This window comes from Xenopus laevis, chromosome 5S (genome assembly GCF_017654675.1).
Source record: "Xenopus laevis strain J_2021 chromosome 5S, Xenopus_laevis_v10.1, whole genome shotgun sequence".
Classification (NCBI taxonomy): Eukaryota; Metazoa; Chordata; class Amphibia; order Anura; family Pipidae; genus Xenopus; species Xenopus laevis.
In genome coordinates, this window is record NC_054380.1 from 137,194,292 (window position 1) to 137,218,338 (window position 24,047).

Below are 24,047 nucleotides of genomic sequence, written 5' to 3' on the forward strand. Positions count from 1 at the left end.
TCTGCAAGCTTGAAATGAGCTATGTAGGGCCTAATAAAAGGCCTCCCAATGGGGCTTAAAGAGGTAAAGTCTAGCAAATGCTGTTATAAATTGTTATGTATTCAGCTTACACTTACGGCTTTCCTGCAGCTGCCATTATCTCTTAGACTGGCTAACCTTAAAGGAGAAGGAAAGGCACTGTCTACTTGGGGGTGCCAAAAGTTAGGCACCCCCAAGTTATTGTTTTTACTTATCTGACACCCGGACCGGTGCTCCTATCAGCAGAAAACTGCACCAGCCTGGGGTTATTCCAGAGAGCACCACAGAGTGATCAACTTCCGGCTTCTAGTAAATTAGAGCGTAAAGCTGAACTATAACGAAAAAGTCTCTATTTTATTCTACTGCGCATGTGTCTGCCCCTGGGAAATTTGAAAAAAGTCGGAAGGCGATCGCTCCGTGGTCCTCGCTGGAAGTACCCCAGGGCGGTGCAGTTTTCTACTGATAGGAGCACCGGCCTGGGGTGTCAGATAAGTAGATACAATCCCTTGGGTGTGCTTACATTTTGGCACCCCCAAGTAAAAACACCTTTCCTTCTACTTTAACTTGCCTTTTAGAGTCCTACCAACATTATCTGGCCAACATTATGGGGGTTACTCATCAAAATCCGAAAATATAAACGGGTTTTCCCCCCTTATTTATCAATACATTTTTCCCGAAAATTTCCTGTGTGAGAAAAAACTTGAATAAATCGTGAAAAATTTAAATGTTTTTGAATTTTTGCCTGAAAACCAAGAAATCTTCGGATTATTGCACGAAACCCAGCGTAGATCAGGATATCTTCGGGACTTCTCCCAATGACTTCTACATAAACGCGGCAGGTCTGATTCGGGGTACTTTTATCTTCGGACTTTTAACACCCTTGGGGTTTAATACATTTTTTCAACTAAAAAATCGGATTTTATAGTAAAAAAAAATCGAGTTTTTTGGCAAACAGACTTTAATAAATAACATGACTTGCTGAGCATTGTTAAATCGGAATTCTGTCTATTCATATATAAGAGACTGGGCACTGATACTGGGCGATCAGTCAGAAACCCATCAGCCCCCCAATAATCCTGCCCCCACAGCAGCCGCTGGGTCTGCCCTTTTATAGTTCTATACATGTAAGCAGGAGAGAAAGTCCACGATGAGGCAAGTCCTACTCATTTTGTGTTTATCCTTCTCAGATAACAATAACTGAATTTATGGCTTGAGTTAAGAATAGCAACTTGCAGCAGTTCAAGGGCAATATTAATAAAGTACTTAATGACAAGTGCACTCTCGGGTCTAAAGTATCAGGTTTTGGATACAAAAAAATCACACAATAAAAATTCTTCAGTTTATTTATTGTTATAAATGACTGTGTATGTTTTGCCATTTAAAGGGAGGGCAACCTTTATCTTATGTATTCCTCTCATTGCCGTGGCTACTAGATAAACTGGAATTCTGCAAGCAGAAAATGTGCAATAATCCACCTATGGAAAATCACTGAAGCACCTCCAGTTAACTAATCCGAACTTTATTCAATGAAGTAGGAAAGGATAGCAGGTACTGTCAGTGCCGGGCCAAGTTGGGAGGACCCCCAATACAAGCTGATAGCACCCTCTAGATGTCACACCCCTCCAGGGCTCCTAGAAGAGTTGCGTGCCAAGCTCCTACCCCATTGCTGCATCATGTGCCTCTTCTGCCTTCCCCTAGTCCCTGTGCTCTTTGGAAAGACAACCATACATGTAAACATCCGTTTCTTTGGTGGGGTCTCTGCCTGATTTGTGGTTGGACTGATTATCTGACCTCAGGCCAGTGCTCATTTGATCATAATATGGACCTAGGCAGAGCCATCAAGTAATGTGGCCCTCATCTGATTGGGGGTTTCTAATTTGTCCAACAGATATATTTTCATCTAGATTTTGTGCAGGAGCCGTCCTGAACCCACCTGACCCGTGGGTTTCAGGCCGGCTCACACATCACTAATAGGGTGGCCACCTGGCCGGTATTTTACCGACCTGGCCGGTAAAAATGATGGTTGATCCCAATGTTATTAATAGGGAAAAATTTTAAATATATAGGAAGGTCAGTGATATGATCCCAATGTTATTAATAGGGAATAAAGATAAATATATAGGAAGGTCAGTGATCCCAATGTTATTAATAGGGAATAAAGATAAATATATAGGAAGGTCAGTGATCCCAATGTTATTAATAGGGAATAAAGATAAATATATAGGAAGGTCAGTGATCCCAATGTTATTAATAGGGAATAAAGATAAATATATAGGAAGGTCAGTGATCCCAATGTTATTAATAGGGAATAAAGATAAATATATAGGAAGGTCAGTGATCCCAATGTTATTAATAGGGAATAAAGATAAATATATAGGAAGGTCAGTGATCCCAATGTTATTAATAGGGAATAAAGATAAATATATAGGAAGGCCAGTGATCCAATGTTATTAATAGGGAATAAAGATAAATATATAGGAAGGTCAGTGATCCCAATGTTATTAATAGGGAATAAAGATAAATATATAGGAAGGTCAGTGATCCCAATGTTATTAATAGGGAATAAAGATAAATATATAGGAAGGCCAGTGATCCCAATGTTATTAATAGGGAATAAAGATAAATATATAGGAAGGTCAGTGATATGATCCCAACATTATTAATAGGGAATAAAGATAAATATATAGGAAGGTCAGTGATCCCAATGTTATTAATAGGGAATAAAGATAAATATATAGGAAGGTCAGTGATCCCAATGTTATTAATAGGGAATAAGATAAATATATAGGAAGGTCAGTGATCCCAATGTTATTAATAGGGAATAAAGATAAATATATAGGAAGGTCAGTGATCCCAATGTTATCAATAGGGAATAAAGATAAATATATAGGAAGGTCAGTGATCCCAATGTTATTAATAGGGAATAAAGATAAATATATAGGAAGGTCAGTGATCCCAATGTTATTAATAGGGAATAAAGATAAATATATAGGAAGGTCAGTGATCCCAATGTTATTAATAGGGAATAAAGATAAATATATAGGAAGGTCAGTGATCCCAATGTTATCAATAGGGAATAAAGATAAATATATAGGAAGGTCAGTGATCCCAATGTTATTAATAGGGAATAAAGATAAATATATAGGAAGGTCAGTGATCCCAATGTTATTAATAGGGAATAAAGATAAATATATAGGAAGGTCAGTGATCCCAATGTTATTAATAGGGAATAAAGATAAATATATAGGAAGGTCAGTGATCCCAATGTTATTAATAGGGAATAAAGATAAATATATAGGAAGGTCAGTGATCCCAATGTTATTAATAGGGAAAAATTATAAATATATAGGAAGGCCGGTATTTTTTTCCAGGAAAGGTGGCAACCCTAATCACTAACTGGGACAGAATGCAAAGTGCAAATTGTTGCAAATTCCATGTTCCAAATCATATTGAGTTACTTTTATTTACAAGTGATCTTTCCCATTACCAGATTTCTTCTGGTATTGACCTTATAATAGCAGTTCACATTCCTTCTGATGTTCCTTGTAATCCCTAATAAAACTGTACAGGTTTGTGCCCTTGTTTTCCTTGTGCCGGTGCCAAAGGGTGGGCGGATTAGAAACATGACATTTCTCTGAGCTTTTCCATAGACACAGGCTAATCCTCATACAGATACCTATGGGCAGATCCTCGTATACAGACATTCAATAGCATGAGCTTTACTTACACACAACTATTAAAACACAGGAAAACCATTTAAAGAAACATCATCATTATTTATTTCCCATTGTTCCTCATTAATTAAACAAATGGTAAAAGTATAACTTTTTAAGACTGTACAAACCATTTTAAAACTATACAACCCATAGCTTAGGACATCCCATGCACTAAGAGGTAAGTGTAGCCTTTTACTCATGATTACTGCACCCTGTCAGATAGAATCACCGGCCCTTTGGGTGCCTGCCATTTACATCTTGTGCATTCTTAATGGAGCACCCCAGGGACACCCATGTGCCACCCAACCCTTCTGCCAGGGTTGCTTCAAACTCATTATATGAGCACTTTAATCATTTTTAAAGGGATCCTGTCATCGGAAAACATGTTTTTTTCAAAACACATCAGTTAATAGTGCTGCTCCAGCAGAATTCTGCACTGAAATCCATTTCTCAAAAGAGCAAACAGATTTTTTATATTGAATTTTGAAATCTGACATGGGGCTAAACATATTGTCAGTTTCCAAGCTGCTCCAGTTATGTGACTTATGCCAGCACTTTAGGATGGGACTACTTTCTGGCAGGCTGTTCTTTCTCATACTCAATGTAACTGAATGTGTTTCAATGGGACTTGGATTTAACTATCGAGTGTTGTTCTTAGATCTACCAGGCAGCTGTTATCTTGTATTAGGGAGCTGCTATCTGGTTAAGTTCCCTTTGTTCTGTTATTAGGCTGCTGGGGAGGAAAGGGAGGGGGTGATATCACTCCAGCTTCCAGTACAGCAGTAAAGAGTGACTGAAGTTTATCAGAGCACAAGTCACATGACTTGGGGCAGCTGGGAAACTGTCAATATGTCTAGCCCCATATCAGATTTCAAAATTGAATATAAAAAAATCTGTTTGCTCTTTTGAAAAATGGATTTCAGTGCAGAATTCTATTGGAGCAGCACTATTAACTGATGCTTTTGAAAAAAACATTTTTTCCCATGACAGTATCCCTTTAATATATTGAAAACTAGTACTGGAAATCCCCTGGTCCGGATGGTTATTCGATGGCTTATTATAAAACGTTTGTTATGCAATTGTCTCCTTATCTTACTGCTATGTTTAATAAAATCATGCAAGGAGGTAAGATGCACTCTGACTCAATTCTGGCTCAAGTGGCATTGATACCCAAGCCTAATAAAGATTCGTTAGAGTGTGGAACCTACCGTCCCATTTCTGTTTTGAATAATGATGTTAAAATCCTAGGGAAAATTTTAGCTACTCGACTCAATTCTTTTCTGGCTACATTAATCCATCCGGACCAAGTGGGATTTATTCCACATAGAGAAGGTGGTGAAAACATTAGGAGACTATTACAATTGATTTACCTTCTCAATACTACCAACAATCCAGCCTTGATATTGTCTAGACATTCATAAAGCCTTTGATACTGTTACGTGGGACTATTTATATTATATATTGCAGAAGTGTAATTTTGGTGAAAAATTCATATCTGTTATCCAAGCACTGTACAACGTTCCCCGAGCTTTCTTTAAATGGGGTCCCTTTGCTTCCAATAATATTACATTACATAGGGGGACTAGACAGGGGTGCCCCCTCTCGCCCTTGCTGTTTATATTAGCAATAGAACCCCTAGCGGCATTGATACGACAGGACTCTAATATTTCGGGAATTTCCATAGGTCCTCAAGAGCATAAACAGATGTTGTTCGCAGATGATATGCTGGCAATTGTCACTAAACCGTTGTCTTCCTTGCCCCACCTGTTTAATATACTTGACAAATTTGGTGACCTTTCCGGTTTAAAAGTGAACCCGACAAAAACTGAAGCCCTATCGTTAGGAATCTCCCCACAACATAAAAAATTATTACAACTTAATTTTGACCTGCAATGGAATGATAACTATCTACATTATTTAGGGGTGAATATCACAACCAAACTAGAAGGGTTATACCGAGTAAACTATCCCCAACTTTGGAAAGAAATTGATTCGACTCTTACCAAATGGTCCAAATTGCGATTATCCTGGTTCGGCAGAATAAACGCGGTTAAAATGGATCTTCTCCCCAAAATTTTATATTATTTTCGTGTGTTACCGGTGGAGATTCCAACGCAACATTTAATAATAGTGCAAAAAAAAATTATGAAATTTATATGGGCAATAAGAAGGCTAGGTTGGCCCATAAGACGGTTTCAAATGTAAAAGGGAAGGGAGGCCTTAGTGTTCCTAATGTAATATTTTATTATCAAGCAGCCCAGATTATGCCTATAATTCATTTCTACCGCCCCATGCCTCCATTATGGGTACAAATTGAAGCAGACCGTATTAAACCATTGACTCCTGCCGTTTTACCGTGGCTTTCTAAGCAAGAAAGGCCTTTGTCTACTACCCCAATTGTGAAAATAGCATTAGCAGTTTGGGACCAGGTTCGGAAAAAAATAGCTTTGAGTTCCTCCTATTTTCCTGCAATGCCCTTATGTGGCAACCCTGCTTTCCCCCCGGGCTTACAACGCTGTGACTTTGATTGGTGGCGGGATCATAACTTGAGCTTTATACACCAGTTTATAGGACTCCAAGGTATTAAAAAATGGGACTCACTTAAAGAACAGAGTAACATCCCGGAAAATGAATATTTTCGATATATGCAAATTTATCATTACCTTAAGGATGTGCTTTGCAACTCTACCAATATAGGGACTTTAACCCCTTGGGAACATATATGTTTGAAGTTTCCATGTAGTAATGGAGTGATTTCACTTTTGTATAAGGAGATAGTAAAACTGTCTAACTCTTCCCCTCCTTCTTATACCAAGCAGTGGGAAAAAGACTTCAATACCATCATAAACGAGGAAGACTGGCAACAAATCTGGATAAATACTGCTAAGAGTTCTGTTAAAATTTTGGCACAGGAAACTTTATATAAAGTAGTGAGTAGATGGTATTTGGTCCCTGCCAAATTGAATACATATTACCCAAACTGTAGCCCTCTCTGCTTCAGAAATTGTGGGAATAGGGGGACAATGTTACACACCTGGTGGGAATGCAGGGAAGCTGCTAGACTCTGGTCCAGAGTATTTACTTTAATTGACTTAATCACGGGGATTAGACTTCGGAAAGATCCCATCCAGGTTCTTCTTAATAAATCACTCCCAGTGTCTGATAAGTATCTACGTAAATTTATTCAGTTTATTTTCATTGCAGCAAAGCAAACTATAGCTTCTTCATGGAAAAAACGTTCACTTCCCCTATCTCTGTTCCGTGCTAAAATGAACTGGATTATGGTTAATGAACGGTTATTAAGTATTATTTCAGACAAATACAATATTTATATGAAAATCTGGACCCCTTGGATTAGATATACCAGTCAGTGATTGATGTAGCTGTTACTTGTGTCAGACGGGAGAGCCCTTAATTATAACATGGATGGAACCCTGGGACGCAATGTTGTATATAAGGAGACACTTATTATTACATGGCGTAATATATACGGAGACGAATACAAAGTAATACTTGACACTGCATTTTGTTATTGTTGTTATTGATATGACTATTTCATTATGTTTATTTACATGTCAATGTGGCATTGTAGCTTTCTGTAATATGTTTTCATGTAATGTAATAATTCTCCTCTGTGTAGGAGAACACACGCATTTTATAAAGAAAAATTGTAATGTCTTGTCAATATTGATTGATAATAAAAAAAAAAAGTTTTGGAAAACTAGTACTGGTATGGGACCTGTAATACAGAATGCTCAGGACCTGAGGTTTACGCCCCTGTATAAAATCATTTAAATATCAATTAAACCCAATACAATGATTTTACCTTAAATAAGGATCAATTATATCATAGTTAGGATCAAGTACAGGTATGGGACCTGTTATCCAGAATGCTCGGGACCTGGGTTTTTCTTGATAATAGATCTTTCTGTAATTTGGATCTTGATACGTCTACTAGAAAATCATGTAAATATTAAATAAACCCAATAGGCTGGTTTTGCTTCCAATAAGGATTAATTATATCTTAGTTGGGATCAAGTAAAAGCTACTGTTTTATTATTACAGAGAAAAAGGAAATAATTAAAAAATGTTTTGGATTATTTGGATAAAATTGAGTCTATGGGAGATGGCCTTTCCGTAATTCTAAACTTTCTGATTAACGGGTTTTCGGATAACAGATCCCATACCTGTACAACATACTGTTTTACTACTACAGAGATAAAAAAACTACTTTTAAAAATTTGAATGATTTGATTAAAATGGAGTTTATGGGAGACGGCCTTCCCGTAATTTGGAGCTTTTGTGATAACAGGTTTCCAGATAACAGATCCCATACTTATATACATGTTAATTGCATAAGTGCAAGTTTTCTACATTTCCTTTAAAAAATAAAACATTGACAAAAGTATTTTAAATGGCTGAGAATCTCAATCCCGAGATATTCGGTTTCTTTTATTTAGGCGCTTGCATTTGGCTATTCAGGATGTGTTGGAATCATACAGTATATCTTGATGAGTTTTAAGTGATTCAAGCTGCAAATTGTGGTGTTAGAGTTGCTTCCTGTTGTGTAATGGCTGCATGAGCCTGCTAATAAAGCACTGTTATACTCTATCCCATCCTCGTCACCAATATGTTATGTTTTGGTAGCCGAGGATGAGTAGAGTATAACATAGCACAAATGAAGGGAACTACCCTATCACCAGGGCCAGAATTAGGGGAGGACAGAAGAGGCACCTGCCTAGGGCAACTAGAGTGCCAGGTCGGCTTGACTCGGTCCTGCCTATCACCAATGAATAATAAGTTTCACTGATCATAGCTTCATTATTGCTTTGTAATCTGAATCAGAGACCCCCATTTGAAGGTGGAGTAGATGAGATGTTCTAAAGGTTTATGAGAAAAGGATAAAGTCTTGTACAAAGTCCCATGGTGCATAGAATTGCTGTGCCTGTTCTCATAGTCATCCATTCAGAATCAGGCCAATCAGCCGAATATTAGGATTTTGTAAACTTTAGGGGGTAATTCACTTAAGGTCTACGTCTAGGTGCCAGCGTGACTTCATTTCGTGACTTCGCCGATTTACTAATGGGCGCAGGCGTAAGGAGATAGACTCTAGCGCTAATTCGCACTCTTACTCTGGCGAAAGAGCGTTACTTCGCAAATTCACTAACATGCGCCTTTTACTCAATGCCTACGCCAGCTCAGACCAGGTGAAGTGCAATGGAATGTATAGGGCTTCTTCAATTTTTAGTTGAAGTCCCAAAAAACGCTGGCATCTTCTACTTTTTCAGGGTGATAGGCTGCAAAAGTCTGTAAAAAAATTTTGGTACCCAGGTTTCCCCCTACATTTCCTAACATATGGCACATAAACTATACACTGGGCACATGTGTAGGGCAATATAACAACTTTATTTTATTTTATTAAGGTTTCCTGGACTTGTGTAATGTAATGTATTTGCTGCAACATATACGTCCATTCAACTTTAACTTCCAGCCGTATGCAAATTAGCCAACGCTAGCAAAATTTTGCCAGACTTCGGTGCCCTGGACGCAACTTCGGATTTTAGTGAATTAGCGTTGTCCTGGCGAATCTACGCCTGGCGAAGTGTTGCGACATGAGCGAATTTTCGCAGGTTAGTGAATTTGCCCCTATAACTCCCAGCAGTCAATATTTTTGCTGAATGTCAGTATAAGAATTTGGGCATCATTGTTTATATTTTATTAAAGGGGAAATCTACCTGTGTTTAGTCAGGGCACCACTTTTTCTTCTGTACCTCCATAACATACTGAACAATACATTCATTTTCAGGGCCCCAGTAATTATGGGACCATGGGTGCAGCTGTAACACCTATAGCCCCCCGATGACTTCTCTCAGTAATAGGATAATAAAGCTCTTTGCCTTCACCATGTTGAAAACTGAACTGGATCTCTCATGGGATGTAGATAGAGGTCAGTGTCCTGACCCCCCTGCATACCCCACAGATGCACAAAGCAGTTGGCAACACTGGAATAATACGGAGATAGTAGAGCAACCTGGAAAGAGTATCACATTATACCAGTGCTGCCCAACCTGCCCAATTAAATAATGAGGTCTCACAACCTCCAGATCATTGAGCCCCAGGGTCAGACTGGGCTGACGGGTAACTGTAAAAATACCCAGTGGGCCCCGCTCTCATCGGCCCGGCCGGCCCAGACCTGCTTTCCCGGCTGCCCAGCTGTTTTCTGTGCATGCGTGGGTCTTTTTCCGTGCATGCGCTCGATGCAGAATTTTCCTCATGTGCATGCGGCATTTATAGGTCGGGACGGGGGCCCTGGTCACTGCCAGGCACTCGCCTCAGGCAGCAGCCACCCCTGGTTGCCAGGGGCGGCAAAAATGGCGCTCCTGGTAACTAAGAGTTTTAAACCCGGAAATTCGGCTCTTCTAGTGCAGAGAGCGCAATTGTGCTCTCTGCACTAGCGACTTGGACCCCCTGCCGACCCCCATCTGGCGCTGAAGGTGAGTGCCGTGGGGGGCGGCAAAAACGAAGGCCGCCTCGGCCGGAAAATTGGGTAGGATCGCCCCTGCCTTGGGAGTGCCTAACTTTTGGCAAGTATAAATGACTTTCCTTTGCCATTTACACATTTTATAATGTGTATTCCATACTTAATTGCAATTACATCCCATTTGGCCTGTTTACATTGCAAAGACTCCAGGCAAGAGACAGGCAGTGATTAATGGCTCTGACAGCATTTTATTTTCTATTCTCTTGTGTCTCTGCGTGAAACATTGTTACTATATTTCATATACATCTGCCGAATAAACTGCACTAGTGATACCTAACTGGGATATGTCAGAGGCTTTACATTAGAATGTCCTCCCAGGCTTCATATGTGAAATGTGGGAACCTTTCAAGATGATTTATTAGTCAGAAATTTCAATGTGAACTCTATTATTCCATGTGACAGGGATTTGTCTGGGTTTTTCCGTGACTTAAAATGATTTTAATTTGCTGAGTGCAACAGTGTGCCAACTGACATTCTCACCTTAAAAATCACGTTTTGTGAAACATGGGATTATACCGTATTACATGTCAGTAGCAATGGGTGTTCTGCCAGAAATCGCTGACTTTATGCAGTAATAATCAAAGTTGTCTTACCCTTGCTAAACCTTAGAAAGACCTATTGTTTTATTATGTCACCTTAGCTCTCTCTTGTAGTTTTCATTTATTTTTCAATCTACCACTTACCCTCTTTCTTTTTCTCTTCTATTTGTTTTCCTGTTAAAATGACTCCCAAAAACTGCCACTACCTGACATGAGGCTTGGACAGTCCTGTTTTAAGCCTTTGCTGCCCTCTATATTTACCAGAAACCCTCAGTCACTATTTGTCTGTCTTTTATATTATCTAGCCGCAGAGTTTAAATCCAGCTTCCCTTTGCCATAGCAGTGGAGTGCGCTTCAATTCCCAAGAGGCACTGATACCTGAAGCAACGTTCTCTCACCTCATGACAGGAGCACCCGTATCCACAGGGGAATCTGCTTGGAGTGTGACTGTGGGATAGCAGGTATAGTAGGGAGAGATGGTGTCTATAGTAACAGTGGGATAATAGTCTCTGGGAGGGGAGTGTGACTGTGGGATAGCAGGTATAGTAGGGAGAGATGGTGTCTATAGTAACAGTGGATAATAGTCTCTGGGAAGGGAGTGTGACTGTGGGATAGCAGGTATAGTAGGGAGAGATGGTACCTATAGTAACAGTGGATAATAGTCTCTGGGAAGGGAGTGTAACTGTGGGATAGCAGGTATAGTAGGGAGAGATGGTACCTATAGTAACAGTGGATAATAGTCTCTGGGAAGGGAGTGTGACTGTGGGATAGCAGGTATAGTAGGGAGAGATGGTGTCTATAGTAACAGTGGATAATAGTCTCTGGGAAGGGAGTGTGACTGTGGGATAGCAGGTATAGTAGGGAGAGATGGTGTCTATAGTAACAGTGGATAATAGTCTCTGGGAAGGGAGTGTGACTGTGGGATAGCAGGTATAGTAGGGAGAGATGGTGTCTATAGTAACAGTGGGATAATAGTCTCTGGGAAGGGAGTGTGACTGTGGGATAGCAGGTATAGTAGGGAGAGATGGTGTCTATAGTAACAGTGGGATAATAGTCTCTGGGAAGGGAGTGTGACTGTGGGATAGCAGGTATAGTAGGGAGAGATGGTGTCTATAGTAACAGTGGGATAATAGTCTCTGGGAAGGGAGTGTGACTGTGGGATAGCAGGTATAGTAGGGAGAGATGGTGCCTATAGTAACAGTGGGATAATAGTCTCTGGGAAGGGAGTGTGACTGTGGGATAGCAGGTATAGTAGGGAGAGATGGTGTCTATAGTAACAGTGGGATAATAGTCTCTGGGAAGGGAGTGTGACTGTGGGATAGCAGGTATAGTAGGGAGAGATGGTGTCTATAGTAACAGTGGATAATAGTCTCTGGGAAGGGAGTGTGACTGTGGGATAGCAGGTATAGTAGGGAGAGATGGTGTCTATAGTAACAGTGGGATAATAGTCTCTGGGAAGGGAGTGTGACTGTGGGATAGCAGGTATAGTAGGGAGAGATGGTGTCTATAGTAACAGTGGGATAATAGTCTCTGGGAAGGGAGTGTGACTGTGGGATAGCAGGTATAGTAGGGAGAGATGGTGTCTATAGTAACAGTGGGATAATAGTCTCTGGGAAGGGAGTGTGACTGTGGGATAGCAGGTATAGTAGGGAGAGATGGTGCCTATAGTAACAGTGGGATAATAGTCTCTGGGAAGGGAGTGTGACTGTGGGATAGCAGGTATAGTAGCGAGAGATGGTGTCTATAGTAACAGTGGATAATAGTCTCTGGGAAGGGAGTGTGACTGTGGGATAGCAGGTATAGTAGGGAGAGATGGTGTCTATAGTAAACAGTGGATAATAGTCTCTGGGAAGGGAGTGTGACTGTGGGATAGCAGGTATAGTAGAGAGAGATGGTGCCTATAGTAACAGTGGATAATAGTCTCTGGGAAGGGAGTGTGACTGTGGGATAGCAGGTATAGTAGGGAGAGATGGTGACTATAGTAACAGTGGGATAATAGTCTCTGGGAAGGGAGTGTGACTGTGGGATAGCAGGTATAGTAGGGAGAGATGGTGTCTATAGTAACAGTGGGATAATAGTCTCTGGGAAGGGAGTGTGACTGTGGGATAGCAGGTATAGTAGGGAGAGATGGTGTCTATAGTAACAGTGGGATAATAGTCTCTGGGAAGGGAGTGTGACTGTGGGATAGCAGGTATAGTAGGGAGAGATGGTGCCTATAGTAACAGTGGGATAATAGTCTCTGGGAAGGGAGTGTGACTGTGGGATAGCAGGTATAGTAGGGAGAGATGGTGTCTATAGTAACAGTGGGATAATAGTCTCTGGGAAGGGAGTGTGACTGTGGTATAGCAGGTATAGTAGGGAGAGATGGTGTCTATAGTAACAGTGGATAATAGTCTCTGGGAAGGGAGTGTGACTGTGGGATAGCAGGTATAGTAGGGAGAGATGGTGCCTATAGTAACAGTGGATAATAGTCTCTGGGAAGGGAGTGTGACTGTGGGATAGCAGGTATAGTAGGGAGAGATGGTGCCTATAGTAACAGTGGGATAATAGTCTCTGGGAAGGGAGTGTGACTGTGGGATAGCAGGTATAGTAGGGAGAGATGGTGCCTATAGTAACAGTGGATAATAGTCTCTGGGAAGGGAGTGTGACTGTGGTATAGCAGGTATAGTAGGGAGAGATGGTGTCTATAGTAACAGTGGATAATAGTCTCTGGGAAGGGAGTGTGACTGTGGGATAGCAGGTATAGTAGGGAGAGATGGTGCCTATAGTAACAGTGGATAATAGTCTCTGGGAAGGGAGTGTGACTGTGGGATAGCAGGTATAGTAGGGAGAGATGGTGCCTATAGTAACAGTGGGATAATAGTCTCTGGGAAGGGAGTGTGACTGTGGTATAGCAGGTATAGTAGGGAGAGATGGTGTCTATAGTAACAGTGGGATAATAGTCTCTGGGAAGGGAGTGTGACTGTGGTATAGCAGGTATAGTAGGGAGAGATGGTGCCTATAGTAACAGTGGATAATAGTCTCTGGGAAGGGAGTGTGACTGTGGGATAGCAGGTATAGTAGGGAGAGATGGTGCCTATAGTAACAGTGGGATAATAGTCTCTGGGAAGGGAGTGTGACTGTGGGATAGCAGGTATAGTAGGGAGAGATGGTGCCTATAGTAACAGTGGATAATAGTCTCTGGGAAGGGAGTGTGACTGTGGGATAGCAGGTATAGTAGGGAGAGATGGTGTCTATAGTAACAGTGGATAATAGTCTCTGGGAAGGGAGTGTGACTGTGGGATAGCAGGTATAGTAGGGAGAGATGGTGTCTATAGTAACAGTGGATAATAGTCTCGGGAAAGGGAGTGTGATTGTGGGATAGCAGGTATAGTAGGGAGAGATGGTGCCCTATAGTAACAGTGGATAATAGTCTCTGGGAAGGGAGTGTGACTGTGGGATAGCAGGTATAGTAGGGAGAGATGGTGTATATAGTAACAGTGGATAATAGTCTCTGGGAAGGGAGTGTGACTGTGAGATAGCAGGTATAGTAGGGAGAGATGGTGTCTATAGTAACAGTGGATAATAGTCTCGGGAAAGGGAGTGTGATTGTGGGATAGCAGGTATAGTAGGGAGAGATGGTGCCCTATAGTAACAGTGGATAATAGTCTCTGGGAAGGGAGTGTGACTGTGGGATAGCAGGTATAGTAGGGAGAGATGGTGTCTATAGTAACAGTGGGATAATAGTCTCTGGGAAGGGAGTGTGACTGTGGGATAGCAGGTATAGTAGGGAGAGATGGTGCCTATAGTAACAGTGGGATAATAGTCTCTGGGAAGGGAGTGTGACTGTGGGATAGCAGGTATAGTAGGGAGAGATGGTGTCTATAGTAACAGTGGGATAATAGTCTCTGGGAAGGGAGTGTGACTGTGGTATAGCAGGTATAGTAGGGAGAGATGGTGTCTATAGTAACAGTGGATAATAGTCTCTGGGAAGGGAGTGTGACTGTGGGATAGCAGGTATAGTAGGGAGAGATGGTGCCTATAGTAACAGTGGATAATAGTCTCTGGGAAGGGAGTGTGACTGTGGGATAGCAGGTATAGTAGGGAGAGATGGTGCCTATAGTAACAGTGGGATAATAGTCTCTGGGAAGGGAGTGTGACTGTGGGATAGCAGGTATAGTAGGGAGAGATGGTGCCTATAGTAACAGTGGATAATAGTCTCTGGGAAGGGAGTGTGACTGTGGTATAGCAGGTATAGTAGGGAGAGATGGTGTCTATAGTAACAGTGGATAATAGTCTCTGGGAAGGGAGTGTGACTGTGGGATAGCAGGTATAGTAGGGAGAGATGGTGCCTATAGTAACAGTGGATAATAGTCTCTGGGAAGGGAGTGTGACTGTGGGATAGCAGGTATAGTAGGGAGAGATGGTGCCTATAGTAACAGTGGGATAATAGTCTCTGGGAAGGGAGTGTGACTGTGGGATAGCAGGTATAGTAGGGAGAGATGGTGTCTATAGTAACAGTGGGATAATAGTCTCTGGGAAGGGAGTGTGACTGTGGTATAGCAGGTATAGTAGGGAGAGATGGTGCCTATAGTAACAGTGGATAATAGTCTCTGGGAAGGGAGTGTGACTGTGGGATAGCAGGTATAGTAGGGAGAGATGGTGCCTATAGTAACAGTGGGATAATAGTCTCTGGGAAGGGAGTGTGACTGTGGGATAGCAGGTATAGTAGGGAGAGATGGTGCCTATAGTAACAGTGGATAATAGTCTCTGGGAAGGGAGTGTGACTGTGGGATAGCAGGTATAGTAGGGAGAGATGGTGTCTATAGTAACAGTGGATAATAGTCCTCTGGGAAGGGAGTGTGACTGTGGGATAGCAGGTATAGTAGGGAGAGATGGTGTCTATAGTAACAGTGGATAATAGTCTCGGGAAAGGGAGTGTGATTGTGGGATAACAGGTATAGTAGGGAGAGATGGTGCCCTATAGTAACAGTGGATAATAGTCTCTGGGAAGGGAGTGTGACTGTGGGATAGCAGGTAATAGTAGGGAGAGATGGTGTATATAGTAACAGTGGATAATAGTCTCTGGGAAGGGAGTGTGACTGTGAGATAGCAGGTATAGTAGGGAGAGATGGTGTCTATAGTAACAGTGGATTAATAGTCTCTGGGAAGGGAGTGTGACTGTGGGATAGCAGGTATAGTAGAGAGAGATGGTGCCTATAGTAACAGTGGATAATAGTCTCTGGGAAGGGAGTGTGACTGTGGGATAGCAGGTATAGTAGGGAGAGATGGTGTCTGTAGTAGCAGTGGGATAATAGTTCTCTGGGAAGGGAGTGTGACTCTGTGGGATAGCAGGTATAGTAGGGAGAGATGGTGCCTATAGTAACAGTGGATAATAGTCTCTGGGAAGGGAGTGTGACTGTGGGATAGCAGGTATAGTAGAGAGAGATGGTGTCTATAGTAACAGTGGATAATAGTCTCTGGGAAGGGAGTGTGACTGTGGGATAGCAGGTATAGTAGGGAGAGATGGTGTCTGTAGTAGCAGTGGGATAATAGTCTCTGGGAAGGGAGTGTGACTGTGGGATAGCAGGTATAGTAGGGAGAGATGTGTCTATAGTAACAGTGGATAATAGTCTCTGGGAAGGGAGTGTGACTGTGGGATAGCAGGTATAGTAGGGAGAGATGGTGCCTATAGTAACAGTGGATAATAGTCTCTGGGAAGGGAGTGTGACTGTGGGATAGCAGGTATAGTAGGGAGAGATGGTGCCTATAGTAACAGTGGATAATAGTCTCTGAGAAGGGAGTGTGACTGTGGTGGTTATAGACAACAGATAAAAGCTCTATAAAATATAACATAGAGTTATCTGGTCACCATTAAGTGGATAGCTATATAACTGTATTACTCTACGACACAGGGTCCTGTACTAATACCTCTAAAACAGTCAAACTGAGGGGCTGCCTCCATGGGGGCTTTGAACAGTGGTTTGAGCTGTAGAAAGGGGGTTTACTCTGAAGGACAGTTAAGGTAATAATTGGGCAGAATGGCCAGTTGCTCTCCTAGATGCACCTAAAACACAGCCTGAAGGACAGTTAGGGTGAGGATTGGGAAGAATACTGTATGTATTTGCAGCCTTAAATATTCTTATAATGATGATCGTTACACCTATATTTTCTTACAGGTGTAAATTTGTACTTATTGCATGAGCTAAGGCCGGCCTTTACCAAAGGTTGGATCTTCAAGGGGAGCCTAGGCCAAAGGTTGGCCCTTCAACTGGGGCTACCACTGCTCTGCAGCATGACTTGCAAGGTTACCTTTTATCACAATGGTAAGCATGGGTTTCTACGCAGGTCCTACAGAATACTTATCGCTTTCTCTCATGTAGGATAAAGGTTCTTTTTTTATAAAATATCTGATCAAGAAAAGTGCATATAGTTATTGTATGTGTGAGTTTATATTTGTGCTAACAGTCGAAGTAAAGGTTTCTACTCCCCTGACCAAACAGAGCTTGCATTTCTCCATTCAGGCAGAAGCACATTGATTGCTTTGTGGGTTTCTGTTCCTGTTATCCAGCCGCTTATCCGTTCAGCATTTTCCCTTTAAGAACAAAGACTGGAATCCACTGCCTCGTCTTATCATGGGAAGACCTTACATCCGAGCTGTGTTTGCTATTAAGGGGCTAGGTACTGATAATATACATATTTTCCAAACAATAAAGCTCATTTTGATGAAAGAACTAGATAGCTGTTAGAAGTTTATGCTGCTATTGATGCTGTATAGAACCCGCCATGATAATATTTAGCTTACTGCATTAGGCCAATGGCACATTGGGCAACCTCAATGATTTTGTCACCCTTGTGTTTTGTACACTTGATTATAGCTTCCCATTAATTCTAATGAGGGTCACCTTAAATAGGGCCTGGTAATTTAATGCCTGGTAATTTAATGGCTGCAAGCACCCATGCATGCTCAAAACCATAATATGAACATGGCTTTCTCTAAGCATAAAGTAAGAGTAAGCACTAATAGTTTCCTCTTTCTCGGGCAAACAATACTGGCCAGTAGCCACAGAAAGATGGAACCCAGTTGGGGGAAAAGCATTAGATAGACACAGGGCTTTCTATTGGGTTCTTTGTTTCACTAATTACCTCTAATTTGGGCTGTCCCTACAATGACTCTTTGAGAAATACTTTATCAGACTGATAATGTTCAAACTTACCTTATGATCTGACTTCTTCCCTGACCCGAGTCCTGTGGTTCAACCATTCCATTCTATTATTCGGGTTGCCCATCCCCTGCTCCCTGATAAACAACTAGGAGATAATGATCCAGCCCTCCTGCTGGATCCAGTCCCATGTTTCATAGTTGTCATCCCATTTGGGTTGACCATTCTCTAACTCGTCAATCTTTTTTGCGAGTCCATATAGGTGGTCCCTATGTGGACTAGCAACCTACAGGAGGTTCTGTTTGGCAGTACAACTGTTTTTTATACAACCAACACTTGCCTCCAAGCCTGGAATTCAAAAAAAGCCCCTGTTTTGAGGCCACTGGGAGCAAAATCCAAGGGTTGGTGAGTAACAAGTTGCTCATGAGTCACTGGTTGGGGATCACTCGTCTAAGTCCCTGAGAAAGATCCGACTATAAATGCTCATCTTTTTTTCTTACTCGAGTCCTGTGCCCACACTCTCCGTATTCTTCACTGGTTTTGTTCCCCTCTGAGTGCCATTCATCAACAATTACTGGACCATTTGGGCAGTTTTCATTCCCTCATAAAATTCAAACTGTTGAAGTTCCAACTCACTTCATAGCCTGGTGTCTCTCCCTGGCATTTCCTCTCCCAGTGTCTATCCCTTCTATTTATCTTATTTATAGGCTTGTTTCTCATAGGATGTCATTTTGGATTTTCAGTTTTTTGTGGGTTTCTTTTGCCCATTAATCTGTACCAATCCTGGTTTTATAAACAAAACCATCACATTTTGCCTCTTTGAAGCATGGGGAGTATTTACAGCCAAGCTGAGTTGATGTAACCAAAGGGCCTGGTACTTACTGGTATGTTACACATTTTCTCTTTAGAACAAACTTTGCTAGAAGAATGAGTATAGTAGGTGTTACCTTATTGAGCCAATAATGATTCTGTACGGAACGTTGAAGAATTCTATAAAGAGTCTGCTGCATTAGCAAGAACACAGGTGAGAGAAATTCTAGAGAAAGCAAAGTGATATGAGTTGGGTGATTAACAGAAATACAAAAAGCTAGTGTATAACCAAAGATAAGAGCCTCTTAGTCCATCATGCCTGCTGCCCAACAAAGCTATTATTCTGCATGTTTATGGGAACCCGATACCGCCCCTATTGCATTCTATGGCATGTTCTATGGCAGGTGTCCCCCAACCATTTTTACCCATGAGCCACATTCAAATGTGAAAAGAAGTTGGGGAGCAACACAAGCATGAAAAAAGCTGGGGTACCAATAAAGGCCGTGATTGGCTATTTGGTAGCCTCTATGTGGACTGGCAGCCTACAGGAGGCGCTACTTGGCAGTACTCCTGGTTTTTATACAACCAAAACTTGCCTCCAAACCTGGAATTAAAAAATAAGCACCTGCTTTGAGGCCACTGGGAGCAACATCCAAGGGGTTGGAGAGCAACATGTTACTTATGAGCCACTGGTTGGGGGATCACTGATCTATGGTAAGTCTCAGTGGCGTAACTAGATATTACTGGGCCCCATAGCAAATTATTTTTTTGCCCTCCGAAATGTCTAGAATTTGAACTTTTTTACCAATATTTGTTGAAATTCTACATTAATTAGGGTTCATGGGGCCCCTATACCGCTTGGGCCCCCTTGCAGTCGCATGGTCTGCTTCCTCTGTAGTTACGCCCCCCGGTAAGTCTTCTGGGTTATATGTTTCTGTACTTCCCTAACAGCCCAAGAATAATCCAAGAACAACCCATCTCACCTTTTCCTGAGGGAAACCTTGTGTCTTTCCTAAGAATTATTTTCCTATTAACAGACCCATATCCATATACTATGGATATCGTCAGTTCAGGGATGGGTCATCTGCACCATGTACCATGTTGGCCAGTTCCTATCAATAGATGAGGAAGTGAAGAGGAAGTTCACTTCCTTCCAGGTCATGAACAATGGGAACTATAAATTCTGAGAGCACATGAGATTGGCCAGGGTATGGCCGCCTTTACAAGCAACCATTGTTAATACTCTGTCTTCAACCTCAAGAGAGCCCTTAAGACTACCTGCTCGCAGGTCTGGAATAGGCCCTGGTCTTTCAGGTACCGAGAGGCTCAACAGGCCACACATAGGCCCAAACAGCCTCCACCAGCCCACTATGTGTGTCTATGGCATCTTACAGCAGCCCCTCTGGCATTTGACAGAACCCACAGATTGCCAGTCTGGGCCTGCCTGCTCGCACATTCAATTGAGAGAGGTAAAGCTGTTGACTTGGCCCCTCCTCAAGTATTATTACATCATTGCAAAAATATTGAAAAAACCCCATAAGCCAATCAAGTTCGCCCTCCCTTAAACCCTCTGCATATGGATCCAGTCGCAGACTAACAACTCCCCTAGCAGCTAATGTTCCAAGTATCTTCCATTTCATATACAATGTAGCTCTCACTCACAGTGACAAACTTCTGTAACCGCCCACCTGCCTGTAGCCCCGCCCCATGCCCTCCCTACCATTGCAGCCATTTTAGAGCAGCGGAGAGACTGGGCTGTGATATGAACACACAGAATTTATACCATAGAATATGCTACAGGTAGAAAGTGCACTGCTTAATGTAATACATTTTATCTTCAGCTTGCTATGAATTTGTTCCCTTTAAATTGCCCAGGAACCAGACAATCTCCTGGTGCACTTTTGTGATATTGCTGCTGTCAGGGCTTACACAATGCTTGTTGTGCTGCAGTTTGTACACAGACCCCCTCCAAATGCTATGGGTATAACACTCAAATGCTGCAATCCTCTTACAAGCGGGCAGGGTGCTCGATTCACCCTCTGGGATTGGCCACCCTTCAGCCGGTCGATAATAATAATGAGGATAGAGAAGTATCAGTATAGTCAGTCTATTGTCATTACGATAACCTTTATGTAACATATCTATTAAGCAGCACAGATAGCGAGCACAAAAATCAATGGCAAATCCACTAATGAGGCCAGTTTGGCTGGTACAGCCAGGAGCTTTGAGGTCTCATAGCAGGTGCAGGATACAAATTCCGCCCCACGAGGGCTAAATATGGTTTTCGGGCAGCAGGGTTAAAGTGTTACTATAATCGGAAGCTGCACAGGAATTTCACTATTGAACCATAGTGCTCCTTCTTTTGCACCAACATATATCAGAGACAAACCCATCCTGTAATGATGAGGCTCCAAATAGAGGTGGGATGGGAGCTGCCATGTTGGGATATTTTCCTTCCGTGTATGTGTGTGTGATAAATGTATCTACAGGATAAAGACTTTTTCCAATGACTTTCTATTTTTTATTTGTGACCGTTTTTCTAATATTGAAGTGTAAAGTTAAATTTTTCTCCTTCTAAATCAGCTCTGGGAGGGGGTCACCAACTCTCTAAAGCTGGCCATAGACACAAAGATCAGATCATGCGAATCGAGGATTCGTACGATTTTGGGACCGTGTGTGGAGAGTCCCGATTTCTGTCGGCTGCGGGTAATACTGTATCTCTGCGTGTATTGTCGATCATACGATTTTCAGAGGGAGATTGTCACCAGCTTTTGTCGGGGCAGAACATCGGCTGATCTGTTCTTTTACTACTTTATATGGTCGGAATGGTAAGACTTTGATCTGAATGGTTAGTGGCAGGTCGGGAAGATGGGGAAGTCCGATCGTACAAATCATCGTACGATCGGATCTTTGCATCTATGGCCAGCTTAACTGTTCTAAATCGATATATTTAGTTGATACATTTCTTATCTTTGTGCCTGCTGAGCAAAATCTCTGAATTTCATTAAAGGATAAGTTAATTAAATTAATTAAAAATAAGTGAATGTAAAATGGATGAAGTTGCTATTCTAATCACTTCTGTAATGTACATTCATTATTTATTTTCTTTTAATTGCAAGATATTAAGGGATACATGTACTGTTAATATGAATGAATTTTGTTACAACAGCGCCACCTGCTGGTCATTTTCCCACCAGTCTGACCAGTAAGTAGTCAAGGAAGTTGTCAGGAGAAAGAAAGAGGTTGATGTTCTTCTGCTTAGAAAAGATTTGAGAAAGGTTTCTAATTTTATTCCTAAGCAGAAGAACATCAGAACAGCTTCATTCTTTCTTTAAATTAAAATTAAATTAAAGTAAATAAATGTAAAGTAATTACAAATAAGTCATTTTACATTCATTAATTTTGAGTGTTTCTGATAAGTTGTGTGGGTTGGTATATATTTCCTCACATATATAAAACCTACAAGAGGAAGACATTTCCTGCCCCATAGAGCTTACAATCAACTTAAACTGATCTAAGTGTGTGTGTGTGTGTGTGTATAAGACCTACAAGAGAAAGACCGTCCCTGCCCCATAGAGCTAACAATCAACTTAAACCGATCTAAGTGTGTGTATAAGACCTACAAGAGAAAGACCGTCCCTGCCCCATAGAGCTAACAATCAACTTAAACCGATCTAAGTGTGTGTATAAGACCTACAAGAGGAAGACCGTTCCTGCCCCATAGAGCTTACAATCAACTTAAACCTATCTAAGTTTGTGTGTATAAGACCTACAAGAGAAAGACCGTCCCTGCCCCATAGAGCTAATATTCAACTTAAACCGATCTAAATGTGTGTGTATAAGACCTACAAGAGGAAGGCGGTTCCTGCCCCATAGAGCTTACAATCAACTTAAACCGATCTTAGTGTGTGTGTATAAGACCTACAAGAGGAAGATCGTTCCTTCCCCATAGAGCTTACAATCAACTCAAACCTAAAATCTAAGTGTGTGTATATAAGCCTATAGGAGGATTATACAAAGGGTGAGTTTGTTGGCATGACTCATAGTATGATATTAGATGAAGACATAAAACAATAAAATAATGATATACAGCCACAAGTGCAGTTTGCAAAGGGCAATTTTGCAATGTTTATTACCCAGAATGCAACATTTCTACCAGGAATCCCAGCTTCATTGTGACCCCAAGGGAGAGCTGCACCTGGTGGAACTGTGGCAAAAATTTTCTGAACCAGAATGTCATTGTTTCTGGTGCATGGAATCAAAATGACATTTGTGTTTTATAATTTAGTTGCAATTCTGCAGCAATAGGCACACTTGCATGGGATTCTTGGTAGGAGGCACCAGTGCAGAGCATTGCAGTGCAGTAGTGCAAGGAGTGGCTTGGGGCACAAGTGCCTTAAAGAAGAAGGAAAGCTACCAAAGCAGTTTATTGCCAATAGATTAGCCACAATACTGCAAACTATAACACTATATGTATTCGGCAGAATACTTTACCATACCTGCGTAAACTCTAGAAGCTCTCTCTGTTTATTTAGCATAGCAGCTGCCATATTAGCTTGGTGTGACATTACTTCCTGTCTGAGTTGTTTCCTGCTCACTCATAGCTCTGGGCTCAGATTACAGCAGGGAGGGAGGAGAGGAACAAACTGAGCATGCTCAAGCCCTAGCCCTGGAGGATTAAGCTGAAAACAGGAAGTCTGATACAGAAGCCCATGAGTACACAATAGAAGGAAAGAAATGTGCTGTTTCTTTTGACAGAGGACTCAGAGCAGCATTACTTTGAGGGGTTACTGATGTATTTATATAGACCTTTCTGATAAAGCTTACTTACTTTTAGCCTTTCCTTCTCCTTTACATCAATCATATTCATTGTTGTGCAGTTGTGATGTCATAAATGAGTCCTTGTTTTATTATTTAGAGGATCATAAATATACAGTATATTCCGGACCCTTCTAGGATGACACCCCAAACCACCCATTAACGACCCCAGCGCTATCAAACAGGGATAGTCCGTCTGTCCCTCCCATGGACAGATTTCATTGGAATTTCATTGGGTTATTTTTATAATTATGGGATTCTAGCAGCTCTCCCTGAAATCAGTCATTTGTCGGTACAAAGTCTTACAGCCTAAGAATTCCCTGAAATCTCCTTCCATGAAGAGCTATTAGCGCCCATCTCTTCCTCTCTAAACTTCCTCTATAATGAATCATGTTTGGTCGGCCCCTGATCCGGGGGTCTGTCATGTACAGAGACCTCTAAACTTGCTTTAGCCAAAGACGTC